Raw genomic sequence first — 19,550 nt, forward strand, 5'->3', positions numbered from 1 at the left:
AAAAAAAAAAAGGCGGATAGCGGTCCAAACATCTTTTTTAAAAAAATAAACATTGCAAAGACAATGGATAGGATAGGATAGAATAAACAGTTTGAAAGGGACCTTGGGGGTTTTGTAGTAGAACCACCCCCCCTTAGGCCGGAAACCAAATACCAATTTCCCCCCAATTTCTGGTGAATGCTGACAACCAACCTTGATGCTATGCACGCCGCTTAGTTCTTTCCAGAGGAAAGATAATGCAAGAACTATTAAGAACTAAAATTTATATTTCCATCTACAAAGGGGACCATCACTGGAGGAAGTGGCTCCCCTAGCATTCTGCTTTTGGGAAAGGAGCTCCTTTAATCCCATCCTTAATTCAAAGGGGTTGACTCTACAGGACTTTTCTTAATTTTATCTTCACAACAACCCTGTGAGGAAGGCTGGCAGAATAACTCCAAATGGTTAAATTGTTTATGTTCACCTCTGGCTCTAAGAGTGTGTGTGTGTGTGTGTGTGTGTGTGTGTGTTTGTGTTTTTGTGTGTTTTTGTGTGTTTTTTCAAACGTGGCCCTTTTATGACTTGTGGACTTCAACTCCCAGAACCCCTCAGCCAGGCATGCTGGCTCAGGAATCCTGGGAGTTGAAGTCCACGAGTCATAAAAAGAGCCAAGGTTGCCTAGCCCTGGAAGATGGTGCTCTGACGGTGCGTTTTTCCCCCCCTTCTCTTCGTCTGATTGGATAACAGCGACATTCAAACGCCCAATTGAAAGCGAGACAGGGTCAGCATTCTAGCGCTGGGAGTGGGGGGGTGGAAGGAAGAGGAAAAGAGGCCCGTCCATTGGTCTCAGGTCCCGTCCTTCTCTTTTACGCACAGCGTCAATCAATCATTCTCCGAGACTAACTGCGAAATGGTTATAATATCCCTCCTCCCTTTCCTCCTCCCACCCCGGTCCCGCCTGCTGATTGGATGATTTGGTCCGTACTGGCTCGCCAACTTCCCTGTGAAGATTCGAACGCCTGTTCAAAAGAGTTGGATTGGCTAGCCGTCTCAAACGAGGGGCGGGGCTCGAAGGGAAGGAGGAAGGGGCTCGTCCGTGGACCCGCCGCCGCCGCCGCCCTCTCCAGCTCCCGCCTCACAGGTGAGAATGCGATTTGGAATTTCGGAGCATTGTGATGTCACAGGCAGGAGTTCTTGCCGTTGTGACGTCACGGAGTGGGGCTGAATTAGTTCGTCGGCGGTGACGTCACAGCTTCTAAAATACCACCCCTCCCCCCAACGTTCTGCATGGTGGGGAGCAGGGGTGTCAAACTGCCGGTTGCATCGTGCGGAGGTCCGGCAACGCAAAAAAAAAAAAACAAAACCGTCGCGACACGTCACGTGACGCGGCGAGTTTGACACCCGTGCTGTGGAGTGTTTGCGGGAATTGTAGCTGATCCCTAGCCGAAACCTGCAATCAGCCTCTTTGGTCAGCTGAACGTCTGAATTAGGACCGCTCCCGTAAAAAGTCCACTTTAGTGCTCACGCATACCATCGCAGCCGTTGGCTGTGTCGGCATTTCCCTTTAACATATGGACACATTAATTGCATGGATTAATTAATTGCACGTAACTCTTTCTTCTGGGATCTCTAAGAGGCAGTACATCGAACTCCTCTCGTTGTATCTTCCCCCACCCCCGCAACTCAGATGTTGGTATGTGGTTTGCTAAGTAGATCCAGCAGATTCGTAGGGTGATCATTAGCAGAAATGTCTCCTTTACCTTTAAAAAAGAAAAGCCGAAAACGTCTTGAGGGAGTCTCAGCATGTTTGCAAGCACAGGTGCTCATGTTGGAATTGACCCCATCCAAATTACTAGGGATAAATTCTGTGGGGTCCTTGGTGCTCTCTGAGCTTGCTTGTTTTCTTGCAGACATTTGAACAGAATAGAATGGAATGGAATGGAATAGACTAATGGGATAGGATAGGATAGAATAGAATCTAGGAGGGACCTTGGAGGTCTTCTAGTCCAGTTGCCTTCCCCCCCCCCCCAAGCAGGAGAACCTATACCATCTCAGACAAGTGACTGTCTAGGCCAGGGGTCGGCAACCTCGGCTCTTTTATGACTCGTGGACTTCAACTCCCAGAATTCCTGAGCCAGCTATGCTGGCTCAGGAATTCTGGGAGTTGAAGTCCACGAGTCATAAAAGAGCCGAGGTTGCCGACCCCTGGTCTAGGCTCTTCTTAAAAAACCTACAATGGTTTCTGAAGGCAAGCTGTTCCACTGGTTAACTGCCCTCATTGTTAGGAATTTTCTCCTTTTATACAGTGGTACTAATATTTTGCATGATCTTTCATTCTGTGCCTCTGTTTATACAACCCAGGATTGTATTAACTTTTTTTGGCTACTGCTGCACACTGCTGGCTCATAGTCAAGTGATCATCCACTAGAATTCCAAGCTCCCTTTCACAGTTACTGTTTTTGAGCCAGGTCTCACCTAATCTGTACTTAAAGCTTTTATTTTCCCTGCATGCCGGCCACATGACCACGGACGTCCTCGGACAAGTGCTGGCTCTTCGGCTTTGAAACGGAGATGAGCACCGGCCCCTAGAGTCGGAAACGACTAACACGCATGTGTGGAGGAACCTTTACCTTTACTAGGGTATGGAAGAGAAGGATTGGGGGGGCATGATAGCTGTCTTCCAATACTTGAGGGGCTGTCACGAAGAGGAGATAAACTTATTCTGTAGGGCAACAGAAGGCAGAAGAAGAAGTTCGTGGGTGGAAGGTTGTCAAACGAAGATCCAATCTAGAAGTAAGGAGGAATTTTCTGTCAGTGAGTGCAATTGATCAATGGAATAGCTCTCCTCCTGGCATTGTGGATGCTCCATCATTGGAGGTTTTCCAGAATAAACTAGACCAGGGCTTTTCAACCTTTTCACCCATTGTACCACCTTTAGATATGGCAACATTCGAGTACCACCAGTCACCTAGCAAGGTGTCAAAAACTTGATGACCCCTCAAAAAAGGAAAAAAGTGAGGAAGTACAGGTAGTCCTCGACTTACAACAGCCCTGACAGCCCTGAAGAAGCACTGATCCTGGCGCTTCTGCTGAGCCCTGCAGCTCCAGCCGTCTCTTGCTCAGGCTTGTGCGGTGCTACCACTGGTTCAGCTCATTCCCCTCCCCCGCTACCACTTTTCTAGGATGGTCGCGTACCACCTGCCAAGTGCCAATGTACCACAGGTGGTACCCGTACCACAGGTTGAAAAGCCCTGAACTAGACAGTCATTTGGCTGGGGTTATATAAGGCACCTGCCATGAGAAGTGGGTTGGACCAGAAGACCCCTGGGGTGCTTTCCCACCCTATGATGTTATGATTCTAGATTTAGAGGCAGCTTAGAAAATTGGTGCAGCGCAGCCACATGAAATTGCTTCTGGTAAGGGAGCTTTTAAAAGAAAAAATATTAGGCAAATTAAGATAGAATACAAACTATAAGATAAAAAGACAAAAATTACAACAGCAAAACATGGATGGGCAAAACATTAAAAAAAGAGAAATGTGCATTAAAAAGACAAAAACGGATTTACATATAGTAAATCAGGTGAATGTTGATAAACATATTGTAACAATATTAGTTTACTACCCTTGCAATGGAGGCCCAAAGTTTGTGAATTTCTACCTCTATTTCGAATCAATTTGACCTTCATTTATCTACTCTGTATAAAGGCAAAGTGCTGAACAGATGAACCAACATTAAAAGTTAAACCTCAAAGCCCTCTCTTAACCATCTATTGTATTTGCCTACAATGGCTTGTTATTTACGGTATTCAGCCCAATCATTGTCTCGTTCTTTTATTCTAGATTACTCCATGCATCAGAGCTCAGACGCAATAGCTGAAAGGGCCACTCTTGTCATCCAAAACCTACGACATGTACATTAAAAACAGCAGTGCAGGGTGTCCCTCTAAACAGGTTAGCCTGGTGATCAGTCGGCCATGTGCGTTGGTGGGATATTCTATTCTTCCCTTTTGTTTTCTTTTTAAATATGTATTTTAGAAATATTTCTTCTACCATATATTCACAATCGCCCCCCTCTTTCTTAGCCCCCATTCTCAAGGCCCTGCTGCATATTTTTCTCTCTGACCTAATGGAGACTTCTGTGCAAGTAAATTTACAGAAATACATTGCAAATATTCTGTATTTTCTTTATTTTTCATCCTCAATGTAAGGCTGTCCATTTCAGCACAGTCCAATATCTTCTTGGTCTTTCTTCATTCTTCCAGTGCTGAGCAAATACAATCCCTGCTGCTGTTAATACATGCAATGTTAAATATACCCTTTCCTTATTACATTTTTCTCATATTATACCTAATAAAAACAGTGCAGGTTTAAAATCGACATGTTTTCCTAACATCTTTTCTAACCAAGTGTCTTTTGGCCCAATTTTTTTTCTTTAACACAAGGCTCCCACATATGGTAATACAGGCCAGGTGTTTGATCACATATCCAACATTTACTGGACATATTTCTAAACATTTTTGCTAATCTAGCAGGTGGTAAATGCCATCTATAGAACATTTTATGTCTTATAAAGTTTTCTTTATAAGAAGTTGCCATGGTCATTTTATAATTTCTTTCCCAAAGATTTTGCCATTTCTTTAATTCTGTTATATCCAAAGATTTTTGTCCACTGTATCATTGTTTCTTTCACATGTTCATCCTCCATTTTTGAATTTAATAGAAAGTTATATAGTTTCTTAATCAGTATTTTATCAGAGGTCAACAGTGTCTGATCAAACATTGTCTCTTCTTTATAAAAGTCATATATTTTCGCATCTTTATCATAGCTCGATTGAATTTGAAAGTAAGGCCACCATGATAATTCAGTACCCTGGTCTATAAGTTCTTGTTTAAATTTTAATTTCCCTTAGGTATCCTTTATATGTCAATTTTTTTTATATTTCACTTGATTCGGGTGAACAAACACTTGCTTTTCGCATACAAGTAGTGTATTTCTTATATAATGATTTTGAAAGTCTATGCATGCCATCCTAGTTGTGGATCATGTCCTTCTGGATATAACAGTCTTTTATGTCTGAGATTTATCCATTCTTTTAGCCATATTAAAACCCATGCTTGATAATATAAGACCCAGTCTGGTAATCCATATCCTCCATTTTCTATGGATTCTTGTAGCATTTTCAGTTTAATTCTGGCTTTCCTTCCTTGCCAAATAAATTTCAAAATGAAAGGAATTTTATGTAGTTATGTTTTATCATTGCAAATCTTGCTGTTAGCTATATTCCGAAATATATAACTTTCCTAACTATTTGAAAATCCATTTTTTCTGACATTTGTTCTTTTTGCTTAGATGTAAGGTTTTTTAACTATAACTTTTGTTTTTCTCTATTTATCTTCAATGCTGCTATTTCTCCAAATTCCTCAATCCTTTTCAATAGTTTAGGGCAGACATGTCAAACTCGTGAAATTGGGCGACATATGGGGACCGTTTGCCATAGCCTGCAATGAGGTGGGCATGGCTTCCGGGTGACATGTCCGGCCCGCAGGCTGGCAATTTTGACACCCCTGGTTTAGGGGTTGTCTCCAATGTTTCTTCTGGGATAAATACCAAGTCACCTGCAAATGCTTGTAATTTATAGCTTTCGTCTTTTATCTCCATTCCCTTAATTTCTGGGTCTTGTCTGATGTTCCTCTTGAAAACTTCCAAAGTCAATATAAATAGCAATGGGGACAATGGATATCCTTGTCTTGTTCCTTTCTTTATGTTAAAATTCCCTACGTAGTCCCCATTTACAATTACTTTTGCTGTTTATTTATGATATGTTGTCTGAATTAATGTATCTTCAAAGCATTTATAGAACTCTGCAGGAAGTCTATCCGGTCATGCAGTTGTATCATTTTTTTTTCTTTTTATAGCTTCCAACATTGTTATTTTTTTGTTTAGCATGTTTTTAAAGTTTTCTGGAATTTTTGGTAGATTGGCTTTTTCCATTTTTTTTCTATGTCATATATTTTTTCATAATATTCTTTAACTATTTTTTATTGCCTCATTTTGGAGTTGCACATCTCCCTTCTCATCTTGCAATCTGTTTATCAAATTTTTCTCTCTTTTTTCAATTTATAAGCCAGCCATCTTCCCAGTTTATTTGCATCTGTGGGGAAAAAATGTTTTGCTGTTCTGATTTCTTGAGCCAATTCTTCTGACTTATTAGGTTTAATTTATGTTTAATTATCTCCATTTGTCTTTTAAGAGGTTTTTTTGTGGATCTTTTTGAAGTTTTAGCTCCAATTTTCTAAATTCTTCCTTTAGCGTTGTACACTGTTGCCTTTTCTCTTTATTCTTTTCAGCCGTATCACTTATAGCTAATCCTCTGAAGTATGCTTTGGCTGTATCCCATATGTACTGGAGTGAAATGTCTTCTTTTTAATTTTCTTTGAAAAAGAATTCCATTTCCTTAACTGTTATTTCTGAAATTCTTTCTCTTTTAATAAGAATTGATTCCGTGTCCACCTTGATTTCTTCTTTACTCCTGTCCAACTCAGCTTTTATCGGATTATGGTAAGCCCAAATATTGGGTTCTATCACAACTTCATATATATTAGTTCTTACTTTAGGGGACGTCCATATCATATCCATTCCAGACCAATATTTGTGTCTATTTCAATAAAATGTATACTGTTATTTTTTTTTGGGGGGTGGGTATTCATTTCTCTCCAGACTTTCTGTACGCAGATTTCTTCTGCTCTTTTAACAAACACCTTATGTAATCTCTTTCTTCCTTTTCCCCCTATCTCAACTTCATATATATTATTCTTAATTTAGGGGACATCCATATCGTATCAATTCCAGACCATGATTTGTGTCTATTTGAATAAAATGTATACTGAGTCTTTTTTGGGTTCATTTCTCTCCAGAATTTCTGTACGCAGATTTCTTCTGCTCTTTTAACAAACACCTTACGTAGTCTCTTTCTTCCTTTTCCCCCTATTTTACTACTTTTGTAATTAATTTTTCATTCACAATTGTGTTAAAGCCTCCTACTAAACAAATATTTTGATATTCCATTTCCAATATTTTCCTGTGTAGTCTTTGATAAAGTATTTGTTGCTTATTGTTTGGTGCATATATTGCTATCAACATCTTTTTTTGATTTATCGTCATTTCCACCATTAAAATTCTTCCTTCTTCCTTCAAGGTCCCTTCCAACTGTGTTATTCTGTTATCCCTCAGTTAAAGCTGCCATATCTCTAAAATTAGGTGAAAAGCTTCGACTGTAAACTATTTTGGGACATTTTTCCAGGCTTGAAAGACATAGATTTTCTCCATAGATACTTTTGTAGGAGTGTGTATCTATCTTTCTCTCTGTATGCATATATCTGGAATTACATAATCTATCTCCATCGCTTCCAAATGTATTTTATGATAACCCTTTGTATTGCTAAGGATTTGTGATTGACCGAAGTCAACAAGAAATTTTACCCAAATCAACAACTGAATTTGATTGAATGGATATTTGAACATGGATGTCGGTAGTATTCCATGTATCAGATGAATCATAAACAATGTAAGGGATTATTCTATCATTGTGGCATGTTTGCTTTTTCATTCTACTGTATACTTTTTTTTCTTTTTTCACACCTCACACCATTTTATAAAAATTAAAGTTACGCTTTTCTTTAAATCTAATAGAAAAGAGGATGGACAGCTAAGAATAACAAGCAACAATGAAAAGGAAAGCAAATCGAGCTAGAAATCGAAATATTTTCCATTTACTTCAGAAAACCACACAATTCTCCTCCTCCTCCAGCAGCTCTTAGAAAAAAAGAGAGAAAATCAAGGAAGATTTCAAACTGGAATAAGTAGATTATTCAGAAGTCAAGGATACCTTACATGAAAAGTCAAGGGAGATTATTTTTCATTCAGTAAAAGAGGGAAATATCTGGATGTCAGTGGAGGAAAAGGTGACTAGGAAAGTCATGTAGAGTAGAGAGACATGCAGGCCTCACCCTGTGAGAAAGAAAACGGATTGAATGAAAGCACCACTAAACAAGGGATTGTCCATATTTTTGACTTCCTCAAAAATATCCTCTGTGGAAAAGCTCCGACTTGTGTCTATTGTTGGAAAAGCACAGATTGCAAATCACAACTGATTATGCACAAGAGGAGCCACTCAGGAGAAAAGCCATACAAATCATCTGATTGTGGCAAAAGCTTTGGTCAGAACAGCTCCCTTATGGTTCATGGAAGAACCCACACAAGAGAAAAGCCATAAAAGCACTCCTAGTGAAGCAAATACTTTAGTGAGCATGGCAATGTGGTGATATATCAGAGGATTCACAGCAGGGAGAAAACCTATGATTGTACTGATTGTGTGAAATTTTCATTAGAAATTTCCATGTCATGAGACACCAGAGGAGTCACACAGGAGGGAAACCCTTTGAATGTCCTGACTGTGGGAAACGTTTCAGTGATAATTCCAACCTAGTAATACACCAGAGGACTCACACAGGAGAGAAACCCTTTGAATGTCCTGACTGTGGGAAACGTTTCAGTGATAATTCCAACCTGGTGAGACACCAGAGGATTCACGCAGGAGAGAGACCCATTAAATGTCGTGAATGTGGGAAAACTTTCATTCAGAATTCCTGCCTTGTGAGACATCAGAGGACTCACACAGGAGAGAAACCCTTTGAATGTTCTTATTGTGGGAAAGGTTTCATTGGGAAATCCAGCCTTGTGAAACACCAGAGGACTCACACAGGAGAGAAACCCTTTGAATGTCCTGATTGTGGGAAAAGTTTCAGTCAGAATTCCAGCCTTGTGACACACCAGAGGACTCACACAGGAGAGAAACCTTTTGAATGTCCTATATGTGGGAAAAGTTTCAGTCACAACTCCAGCTTGGTGAAACACCAGAGAACTCACACAGGAGAGAAACCCTTTGAATGTCCTGATTGTGGGAAACGTTTCAGTGAAAATTCCAGCCGTGTGACACACCAGAGGACTCACACAGGAGAGCAACCCTTTGAATGTCCTATCTGTGGAAAAAGTTTCAATCACAAATCCAGCCTGGTGACACACCAGAGGAGTCACACAGGAGAGAAACCCTTTGAATGTCCTGAATGTGGAAAAACTTTCAGTCAGAATGCGTACCTTGTGACACACCAGAGGATTCACAAAGGAGAGAAAATGTTTGAATGTTCTTATTGTCAGAAAAGTTTCAATCACAAATCCAGCCTTGTGACACACCAGAGGACTCACACAGGAGAGAAACCGTTTGAATGTGCATATTGTGGGAAAGGTTTTAGTCAAAATTCCAGCCTTGTGAAACACCAGAGGACTCATACAGGAGAGAAACCGTTTGAATGTCCTTATTGTGGGAAAAGTTTCAGTGTGAAGTCCAGCCTTGTGAATCACCAGAGTACTCACACAGGTGAGAAACCGTTTGAATGTCCTTATTGTGGGAAATGTTTTAGTGATAATTCCAGCCTCGTAAAACATCAGAGGACTCACACAGGAGAGAAACCCTTTGAATGTCCTGATTGTGGGAAACGTTTCAGTCAGAATTCTAACCTTGTGAAACACCAGAGGATTCACACAGGAGAGAAACCCTTTGAATGTCCTGAATGTGGGAAATGTTTTAGTCAGAATTCCAACCTTGTGAAACATCAGAGGACTCATGCAGGGGAGAAATGTTTCAAATGTCCAGTCTGTGGATGTTACTTCACTCATGAATCATCCCTTATTGCACATGAGGAAATCCACACGAGGCAAAAGTTGAAGAATTTAGAAAAGGCTTGAAATTCATTTGTGATCTACCATTCAAACTGTAATTGAGAAATTGAGTATTTGAATTGTGGTCTGAGTCTTTTTATTTAAACGTGTTTCAGGACTAGACTTGTAGGTGGAGAGAAAAGGAAAATGGAAAAAGGCTAACTACAGTACCTATTTCTTGTTAGCAACAGCAGGAACTGGATATTTGCTTTTGTAGAACTTGTGGATTTCGTCAAAAAGGCTTCTGGGTGATAGTTTTGTATATTGATTATGTGATTCCCATATGTGGAGTTTCAGGTCTTCTACCTTGATTTCTTCCAGATTTTGAGGCCCAGAATTCCTCAGCCAGGGTAGAAAAGGTCCTCAAGATATAACTGTCATGCTCCTTGCAATTATGGTTGCATGTTGCAAGTGCTGTTAATTGAGACTTCTTTCCTAAACTACCCTGATCTCTGATGCAGCCATTAATCGAATGTGTAAGTCACTAAGTGGAATCTGGCTACCTCAGGGTTGGGGAAAGCTCATGGAGGCCTAGTGCAGGCCCAGGTTTGCCTGTCATAGGCATCTCTAGGCCTCCCCCAACCTCCGACACACCCTGTGCTGTTTCCCAACCCTTGTGCTGCCCGGTTCTTTCCCACCCCAGGGTCTCCACAGGCCTTTTCTCCCTCCCACTGGGTCGCTGCACACCTCACAGCCTCCTCTTTCTTTTTAAGATTTGTGATCATCATGTAGGGGAAGGAGGGGAGGGCATGCATCCCTGGCCCTTGGCACTGTGTCCTGGAAGCAGCCGTTATTTTCAGTGGGCCCTGGCTTCTTCCCTGGGCTATGCGGTGGACTTGTGGAAGCGGCTGCAATTTGGCAATACTGTCATGCAGAAGAGAGACAAACCTCTCTGCTTTGCTACCTAACGTGAGGGGGAATAAGTACAGTTGAAAATGTTTCATTGTTGATAAGGGAAATAAATGGGTATTTTCACTGTTGCTATGGTCATTAGGGTAGTGACAGATTTTATTTTCCTGGGTTCGAAGGTCACCACAGATGGGGACTGCAGCCAAGAAATTAAAAGACGCTTGCTTCCGGGGAGGAAAGTCATTGCAAATCTAGACAGCACACTAAAAAGCAGAGACATCAGCCTGTCAACAAAAGTGCGTATAGTCAAGGCTATTGTCTTCCTAGTTGCAATGTATGGCTGTGAAAGTTAGACCATAAGAAAGGCTGAGCCCCAAAGAGTTGAAGCCTTTGAACTATGATGCTGGAGAAGACTGCGAGTCCCTTGGACTGCAAAGAGATCAAACCGGTCAGTCCTAGAGATCAGCCCTGACTGCTCTTTAGAAGGCCAGATCCTGAAGTTGAAACTCAAACACTTTGGCCACCTTATGAGAAGGAAGGACTCACTGGAGAAGAGCCTAATGCTGGGAAAGGTTGAGGGCAAGAGAAGAAGGGGACGACAGAGAATGAGGTGGCTGGATGGAGTCACCGAGGCAGTAGCTGTGAGCCTAAATGGACTCCAGAAGATGGTAGAGGACAGGAAGGCCTGGAGGAACGTTGTCCATGGGGTTGCGATGGGTCAGACACAACTTCGCAATTAACAACAACAACATGGACATTAGGTCATGGGAAGTCACTCACAGTTGATTCAAACAGCGAGATGGGCAGTGATTAAGTTTAATAATGAATGAATTTAATAATGAAAAGATAATGTGAAGCTCAATACCCAACTCTTGCTAAGTGATATATACAGTGGGTTTCTAACATATATAATTGTTAACTTGTAATCTGTTTCTTCTGCAATTTGCATCTCTAAGTAATCTGTTTTACTCATCTTCCCTTCCCTCATTTATAAATTTAAATTTTCAGTTTCAATAATACATCATTCCTGCCACTCTCTGCCTCTGATGACATTAGCTGCAGTTATGCTTCTGCCTCTTAATTTATTGTTGCATTGCTATCTGTCCTAGTCCCAAATTCTATGAAAATACAGCAATTTATGAGGCACAGTTTAAAAATTAGAACGGCTAACTGAAGATTTTTTGATTGGCATCCTTCTCAGATTCAACGATTGTCTTCTCCATCACTGCCAGTCTGACAGAGGGAAATTAGGAGATTTCATAACAGATAACTAAGCTGTGGTTTCCCTCTAAAACAGCCATTTGTTTTGCCAGAAGGTTCTTTTTTTATTAAAGAGTTTTACAAAAACAGAATTTTACAATATATCCCCAAATCCCTCCCACCCCAAACCCACCCACTTCCCCCCCCCACTTCCCAGAGCTAAATACAGGATTATAGTTACAATAATCATATTCTAAAGAAAAATTATGCATAATATACAATTAACCAAATTCATAATGTGCTTTGTTGTTGTTGCGAAGTCGTGTCCGACCCATCGCGACCCTATGGACAATGTTCCTCCAGGCCTTCCTGTCCTCTACCATCTTCTGGAGTCCATTTAAGCTCACGCCTACTGCTTCAGTGACTCCATCCAGCCACCTCATTCTCTGTCGTCCCCTTCTTCTAGTGCCCTCAATCTTTCCCAGCATTAGGCTCTTCTCCAGTGAGTCCTTCCTTCTCATTAGGTGGCCAAAGTATTTGAGTTTTAGCTTCAGGATCTGGCCTTCTAAAGAGCAGTAAGGGTTGATCTCCTCTAGGACTGACCGGTTTGATCGCCTTGCAGTCCAAGGGACTCGCAGGAGTCTTCTCCAGCACCATAGTTCAAAGGCTTCAATTCTTTGGCGCTCAGCCTTTCTTATGGTCCAGCTTTCACTGCCATACATTGCAACTGGGAAGACCATAGCCTTGACTATACGCACTTTTGTTGACAGGGTGATGTGTCTGCTTTTTAGTGTGCTGTCTAGATTTGCCATGGCTTTCCTCCCAAGGAGCAAGCGTCTTTTAATTTCTTGGCTGCAGTCCCCATCTGCAGTGATCTTGGAGCCCAGGAAAATAATGTGCTTTAACTCCCCTTTAACATAACTACAAACAAAGTACCAATAACAATATCCCACTAAAATCTACTCATAAGCTAAATGGAACTTTTTAGTCCCATATTTGTTCTGAATATAATTTATCCATCTCCTCCAAACTGAAATATATCTTTCCTGTGAATGATCTTTCAAATAAGCAGAAATCTTAGACATTTCTGCAAGATTCAAAACTTTAAACACCCATTTTTCTATAGTGGGCAAACTATCCTTCTTCCAATATTGTCCCACTAGTAACCGTGCTGCTGTTATCATATTCAACATCAAATTAGTTTAACATCACAATCTACAACAATACCCAATAAAAATAATTGCGGAGAAAACTTTATCTTTCTCTTAAAAATCTTTTGAATGTTCCACCAAATTTTGATCCAAAAAGCTTTTATGTTTCTACAAGTCCACCACATGTGAAAATAGGTAGCTTCTGAACTACCACATCTCCAACATTTAGACTGTAAATTAGGATACATGTTGGGCAACTTCTTGGGATCCAGATGCCATCTATAAAACATTTTATAAAAATTTTCTCTTAAGTTTTGAGCCTGAGTAAATTTAACATTTCTGACCCAAATTATCTCCCAGGTGTCCAACGAGATTGGTTCCTGAATATTTTGTGCCCACTTTATCATACAGTCTTTAACCAATTCCGTTTCCGAATCCAATTCAATTAAAGCATTATATATCCTCTTTATATGTGCACAATTTAAATCTCTAATTTGTTTTACTAAATTTTGATCTGTAATTGTGATGCCAACCTTTTGATCTAACTTCCACCTAGCTTTCAATTGGGTATATTGAAACCAAGAGTAACTTATATTTTCTTGTCTTAACTCCTCTAATGATTTAAGTTGCCAATCATTCCCTTGCAATCTAAGTAATTCCTTGTAGGAAACCATATCCATACTCACTCCCATAGATACGCCCTCTAGAAGGTTCTTGACATATCTGAGCATTGGGCCAAGAAAATGCAGCTCAGTGGTGAATAAAACAAGGTCCTACACCTAGGTAGGAAAAATGAAAAGAACAGGAATAGAGCATGTAATATCTGGCTCAACAGAGGAATATAGATGTCCTACTGGACAATTAAGAGCAAGGAATCTCAAGACAACGAGAAGTGATAGTACCACTTTACATCATGCTGGTGAGTCCACACTAAGAATACTGCGTCCCATTCTGGTCCCATGACTCAACACATGTTGAGTCCCTGGAAAATATGCAGAGAAGAAATGTTAAATGGTCTGGACGCTAAATGACAAACGGTTGAGAGAGTTAGGTATGTCTAGGCCATGGAAGAGAAGGATTGGGGGGCCATGATAGCTGTCTTCCAATACTTGAGGGGCTGTCACGAAGAGGAGATAAACTAATTCTCTAGGGAACAGAAGGCAGAAGAAGAAGTTCGTGGGTGGAAGGTTGTCAAAGGAAGATCCAATCTAGAAGTCAGGAGAAATTTTCTGTCAGTGAGTGCAATTGATCAATGGAATAGCTCTCTTCCTGGCATTGTGGATGCTCCATCATTGGAGGTTTTCCAGAATAAACCAGACAGTCATTTGACTGGGGTTATATAAGGCACCTGTCTTGAGAAGTGGGTTGGACCAGAAGACCCCTGGGGTGCTTTCCCACCCTATGATGTTATGATTCTAGATTTAGAGGCAGCTTAGAAAGTTGGTACATAGCAGCCACATGAAATTGCTTCTGGTAAGGGGCTTTTTTAAAGAAAAAATATTAGTCAAATTAAGATAGAATAGAAACTATAAGATAAAAAGACAAGAATTACAACAGCAAAACAAGGATGAACAAAACATTAAAAAAAGAAATGTGCATTAAAAACAACGGATTTACATATAGTAAATCAGGTGAATGATGATAAACGTAACAATATTAGTTTCTTATCTTTGCAAAGGAGGCCCAAAATTGGTGAATTTCTACCTCTAGTTCGAATCAATTTGACCATCTGTACTGTGAATAAAGGCAAAGTGCTGAACACATGAACCAACATTAAAGTTAAACATCATTGCCCTCTCTTAACCATCTATTGTATTTGTCTACAATGTCTTGTTATTTACAGTAAGTCAGCCCAATCATTGTCTCATTGTTCTTTTATTCTAAATTCCTCCATGTAACAGAGCTCAGATCCAATAGTTGAAATGGCCACTGTCCATACGACATGTATATTAAAACAGCAGTGCAGGGTGTCCCTCTAAGCAGGTTAGCCTGGTGATCAATCGGCCGAGTGCTTTGGTGGGATATTCTATTCTTCCCTTTTGTTTCCTTTTTAAAATTGCATTTTAGAAATATTTCTTCTACCATATATTCACAATTGCCCCACTCTTTCTTAGCCCCCATTTTCGAGGCCCTGCTGCATATTTTTCTGTCTGATCTAATGGAGACTTCTGTGCAAGCAAATTTACAGAAGTACATGGCATTTAGCATTCAGCAGATATAGGAGGCCCTCCTTCAGGAATGGTAGGCTGGGTGCTCTTGGATGCAACCCTGGCCAGCAGGAGCGAAGTTGGCCCCCATGGAGCATCTGGCCTGATGTTGCTGCTATGTCCTAAAACCTTGGGATCCACATTCAATAAGTCATAGTGTAGTAGAAATAAGAGAATCACGCAAGCTCTTCAAGAAAGGAAATTACAGAAGACAAATACCAGGGAGTACGTGTAGTTACGCTTACAGGATTATGGCTACCTTGATCAACATCTCTGCCTTAAGGACAAGACTACGTTTGCTGACACAATGACTTTTAGTATGTTTCCTCTTTAATAGAGATTTCGGGGGTAGAGAGGTTTTGATCTCCACTGAGAGTCACCCCTAGGAAAGCTGATTGTGGAATTGTGTAAAACCGTCATGAACATTTGGGGCTCAGCACAGAGGTATAATCTTCTGATGTAGCTAATTAGCATCACATTTCACTAAGCTCTGTTGCAAAGGTCGGTTGCTAGAAGTCTGGAACGACTTGATAGCTTTTAATGGGGCGGGGGGGGGAATCGTCCAAACGCCTTAAGCAGAGACGAGACAAGCGTGTTTCTCGCCACCTATCTGCGGTTAAACAGGCAACCTCTGTGCCTAGAAAGCGGACAATAGAGAACATGGCATTTGTGTTTGAGTTTGAGAGAGTTAAAACCATCGAGTACTATATTGCTAGAAAGGAAGGGAGGAGAGTGGAAGCGCCTAGAGAAACTTCCTCTTCCTGATCACTCTTGGGAGGAAGATGGTGTGCAGAGTGGATCTTTTCCTCTTCCCAGATTGAAGCAGCAGCTGGGAGGTGAGCGGAGGGCAGGTCGGAGGAGAAGCCGGGAGCGAGCGGGGCTGTTGGGCTTCCTCCACGGCGTCCGAGCAGAGAAGCAACTAGGCTGAAGCAGGTCAGCTGCTGCTGCTGCATTTTCCTTCCCTCCCCAACTTTTCAGTCCGCTGGTGCTGCAGGCTGTTAAACTGGGGGCTGCAATTTTTGTACTGGTGGGAAGATTTAAAAAGTCTCCTTCAAGGGATGGTTGATTCTTTGGGAATGGCTTCTCTCCAGACGTCGTGAGTGCTGCACCACTGGAGGTTTTTAAGAGGAGATAGCACAGCCATTTTCAGGAATAGCAATAGGGTCTCTTGCCTGAGCAGAGGGTTGGACTAGAAGACCTTTAAGGTCCCTTCCAACTCTGTTGTTCTTTGCTTTGTTTTTTTACAATTTTTAAAACTATTTTTCTCTGATTACATTTGATTAGTGCTTAAACATCATGTTGTCTAGTCCAATTTGTTTGATTAATAATACAAGTTACATTCTTAGTCTCTACCCCTTTTCTTCAACCATTGATGAAATAAATTCCATGTTTGAAAATATTCTGTATCTTCTTTCTTTTTGATCCTCAATTTCAGCACAGTCCAATATCTGCTTGGTCTATCTTCATTCTTCCAGTGCTGAGCAAATACAATCCCTGCTGCTGTTAATACATGCAATGTTAAATATACCCTTTGCTTATTAAATGTTTCTGATATTATACCTAATAAAAAGAGTTCGGGTTTAAAATCTACATGTTTTCCTAACATGTTTTCTAACCAAGTGTCTTTTGGCCCAATTTTTTTCTTTATCACAAGGTCACCACATATGGTAATACAGGCCAGGTGTTTGATCACATATCCAACATTTACTGAACATATTTTTAAACATTTTTGCTAATCTAGCAGGTGGTAAATGCCATCTATAGAACATTCTATGTCAGTTTTCTTTATAAGAAGTTGCCATGGTCAATTTATAATTTCTTTCCCAAAGATTTTGCCATTTCTGTAATTCTATTTTATATCCAAAGTTTTCTGTCCACTTTATCATTGTTTCTTTCACTTGTTCATTCTCCATTTTTGAATTTAATAGAAAGTTATATAGTTTTGTAATCAGTTTTTTTATCAGAGGTCAATAGTGTCTGATCAAACATTGTTCTTTATAAAAGTCATATATTTTCGCATCTTTATCATAGCTTGATTGAATTTGAAAGTAAGGCCACCATGAAAATTCAGTACCCTGGTCTACAAGCTCTTGTTTAAGTTTAATTTCCCTTAGGTATCCATTATATGTCAATTTTTTTTCTTATTTCACTTGATTTGGGTGAACAAACGCATCGTTGAAAGCAATACTGACATTCTTAAGTACCTTTTAGCTTTTCGCATACAAGTAGTGTATTTCTTATATAATGATTTTGAAAGTATCTATGCATGCCATCCTAGTTGCGGATCATGTCCTGGATATAACAGTCTTTTATGTCTGAGATTTATCCATACTTTTACCCATACTAAGATACGTGCTTGATAATATGACACCCAATCTGGTAATCTGTATCCTCCATTTTCTATGGATTCTTGTAGCATTTTCAGTTTAATTCTGGCTTTCCTTCCTTGCCAAATAAATTTCAAAATCAAAGCATTTAAATCAACAACAAATTTCTTCTCTGTTTTATAGGTGCTGTTTGGAACAAGAAGAGCAGTTTTGCTAAACTATTCATTTTCACAGTAGCTATTCTTCTTAGCACTGATAGTTGTACGTTTTTCCATTTTTCTAGATCTAATTTTATTTGATTAAAGTAATTTTATGTAGTTTTGTTTTATCATTGCAAATCTTGTTGTTAGGTATATTCCGAAATATATAACTTTCCCAACTATTTGAAAATTCATTTTTCTGACAATTGTTGTTTTTGCTTAGATGTAAGGTTTTTAACTATAACTTTTGTTTTTTCTCTATTTATCTTCAATGCTGCTATTTCTCCAAATTCCTCAATCCTTTTCAATAGTTTAGGGCAGACATGTCAAACTCGTGACATTGCGCGACATATGGGGACCGTTTGCCTTTGCCTGCAATGAGGTGGGAATGGCTTCCAGGTGACATGTCCGGTCTGCAGGCAATTTGACACCCCTGGTTTAGGGGTTCTCTCAATGTTTCTTCTGTGATAAATACCAAGTCACCTGCAAATGCTTGTAATTTATAGCTTTCGTCTTTTATCTCCATTCCCTTAATTTCTGGGTCTTGTCTGATGTTCCTCTCAAAAACTTCCAATGTCAATATAAATAGCAATGGGGTCAATGGATATCCTTGTTCCTTTCTTTATGTTAAAATTCCCTACGTAGTCCCCATTTACAATTACTTTTGCTGTTTATGATATGCTGTCTGAATTAATGTATCTTCAAAGCATTTATAGAACTCTGCAGGAAGTCTATCCGGTCATGCAGTTTTATCATTTTTTTGTCTTTTTATAGCTTCCAACCTTGTTATTTTTTTGTTTACCATGTTTTTAAAGTTTTCTGGAATTTTTGGTAGATTGGCTTTTTCCATATGATGTCTTTTTCCCAGAGACATTTTTTCTATATCATATATTTTTTCATAATATTCTTTTAACTATTTTTTTATTGCCTCATTTTGGAGTTGCACGGCTCCCTTCTCATCTTTCAATTTGTTTATCAAATTTTTCTCTCTTTTTTCAATTTATAAGCCAGCCATCTTGTGTTTATTTGCATTTTTGGAAAAAAAATGTTTTGCCCTTTTGATTTGTTGAGCCAATTCTTCTGACTTATTAGGTTTAATTTATGTTTAATTATCTCCATTTGTCTTTTAAGAGGTTTTTTTGTGGATCTTTTTGAAGTTGCAGCTCCAATTTTTTAAACTCTTCCTTTAGCGTTGTACATTGTCTCTTTTTCTCTTTATTCTTTTCAGCCGTATCAGTTATAGCTAATCCTCTGAAGTATGCTTTGGCTGTATCCCATATGTACTGGAGTGAAATGTCTTCTTTTTAATTTTCTTTGAAAAAGAATTCCATTTCCTTAACTGCTATTTCTGAAATTCTTTCTCTTTTAATAAGAGTTGATTCCGTGTCCACCTTGATTTCTTCTTTACTCCTGTCCAACTCAGCTTCATCGGATTATGGTCAGCCCAAATATTGGGTTCTATCTCAACTTCATATATATTATTCTTAATTTAGGGGACATCCATATCGTATCCATTCCAGACCATGATTTGTGTCTATTTGAATAAAATGTATACTGTGTCTTTTTTGGGTTCATTTCTCTCCAGACTTTCTGTACGCAGATTTCTTCTGCTCTTTTAACAAACACCTTACGTAGTCTCTTTCTTCCTTTTCCCCCTATTTTACTACTTTTGTAATTAATTTTTCATTCACAATTGTGTTAAAGCCTCCTACTAAACAAATATTTTGATATTCCATTTCCAATATTTTCCTGTGTAGTCTTTGATAAAGTATTTGTTGCTTATTGTTTGGTGCATATATTGCTATCAACATCTTTTTTTGATTTATCGTCATTTCCACCATTAAAATTCTTCCTTCTTCCT

The 19,550-nt window shown here is 39.6% G+C and overlaps 1 protein-coding gene and 1 long non-coding RNA gene across 2 annotated transcripts in view; one reads left to right on the forward strand and one right to left on the reverse strand.

The window, feature by feature from the left end:
• Positions 1-19,550, reverse strand: part of LOC310634740 (uncharacterized protein) — a gene marked incomplete at both ends in the record, with an annotated part of 362,395 nt that overhangs the window by 67,988 nt on the left and 274,857 nt on the right. The gene's annotated exons all lie outside the window — the stretch shown is intronic.
• LOC310635366 lies at positions 1,001-8,012 on the forward strand. The gene is made up of 3 exons (XR_014491393.1): positions 1,001-2,619; positions 3,821-3,931; positions 7,671-8,012. It is a non-coding gene; the product is annotated as an uncharacterized lncRNA (long non-coding RNA).

Source organism: Vipera ursinii (genome assembly GCF_947247035.1).
Source record: "Vipera ursinii genome assembly, chromosome: 2".
NCBI lineage: Eukaryota > Metazoa > Chordata > Lepidosauria > Squamata > Viperidae > Vipera > Vipera ursinii.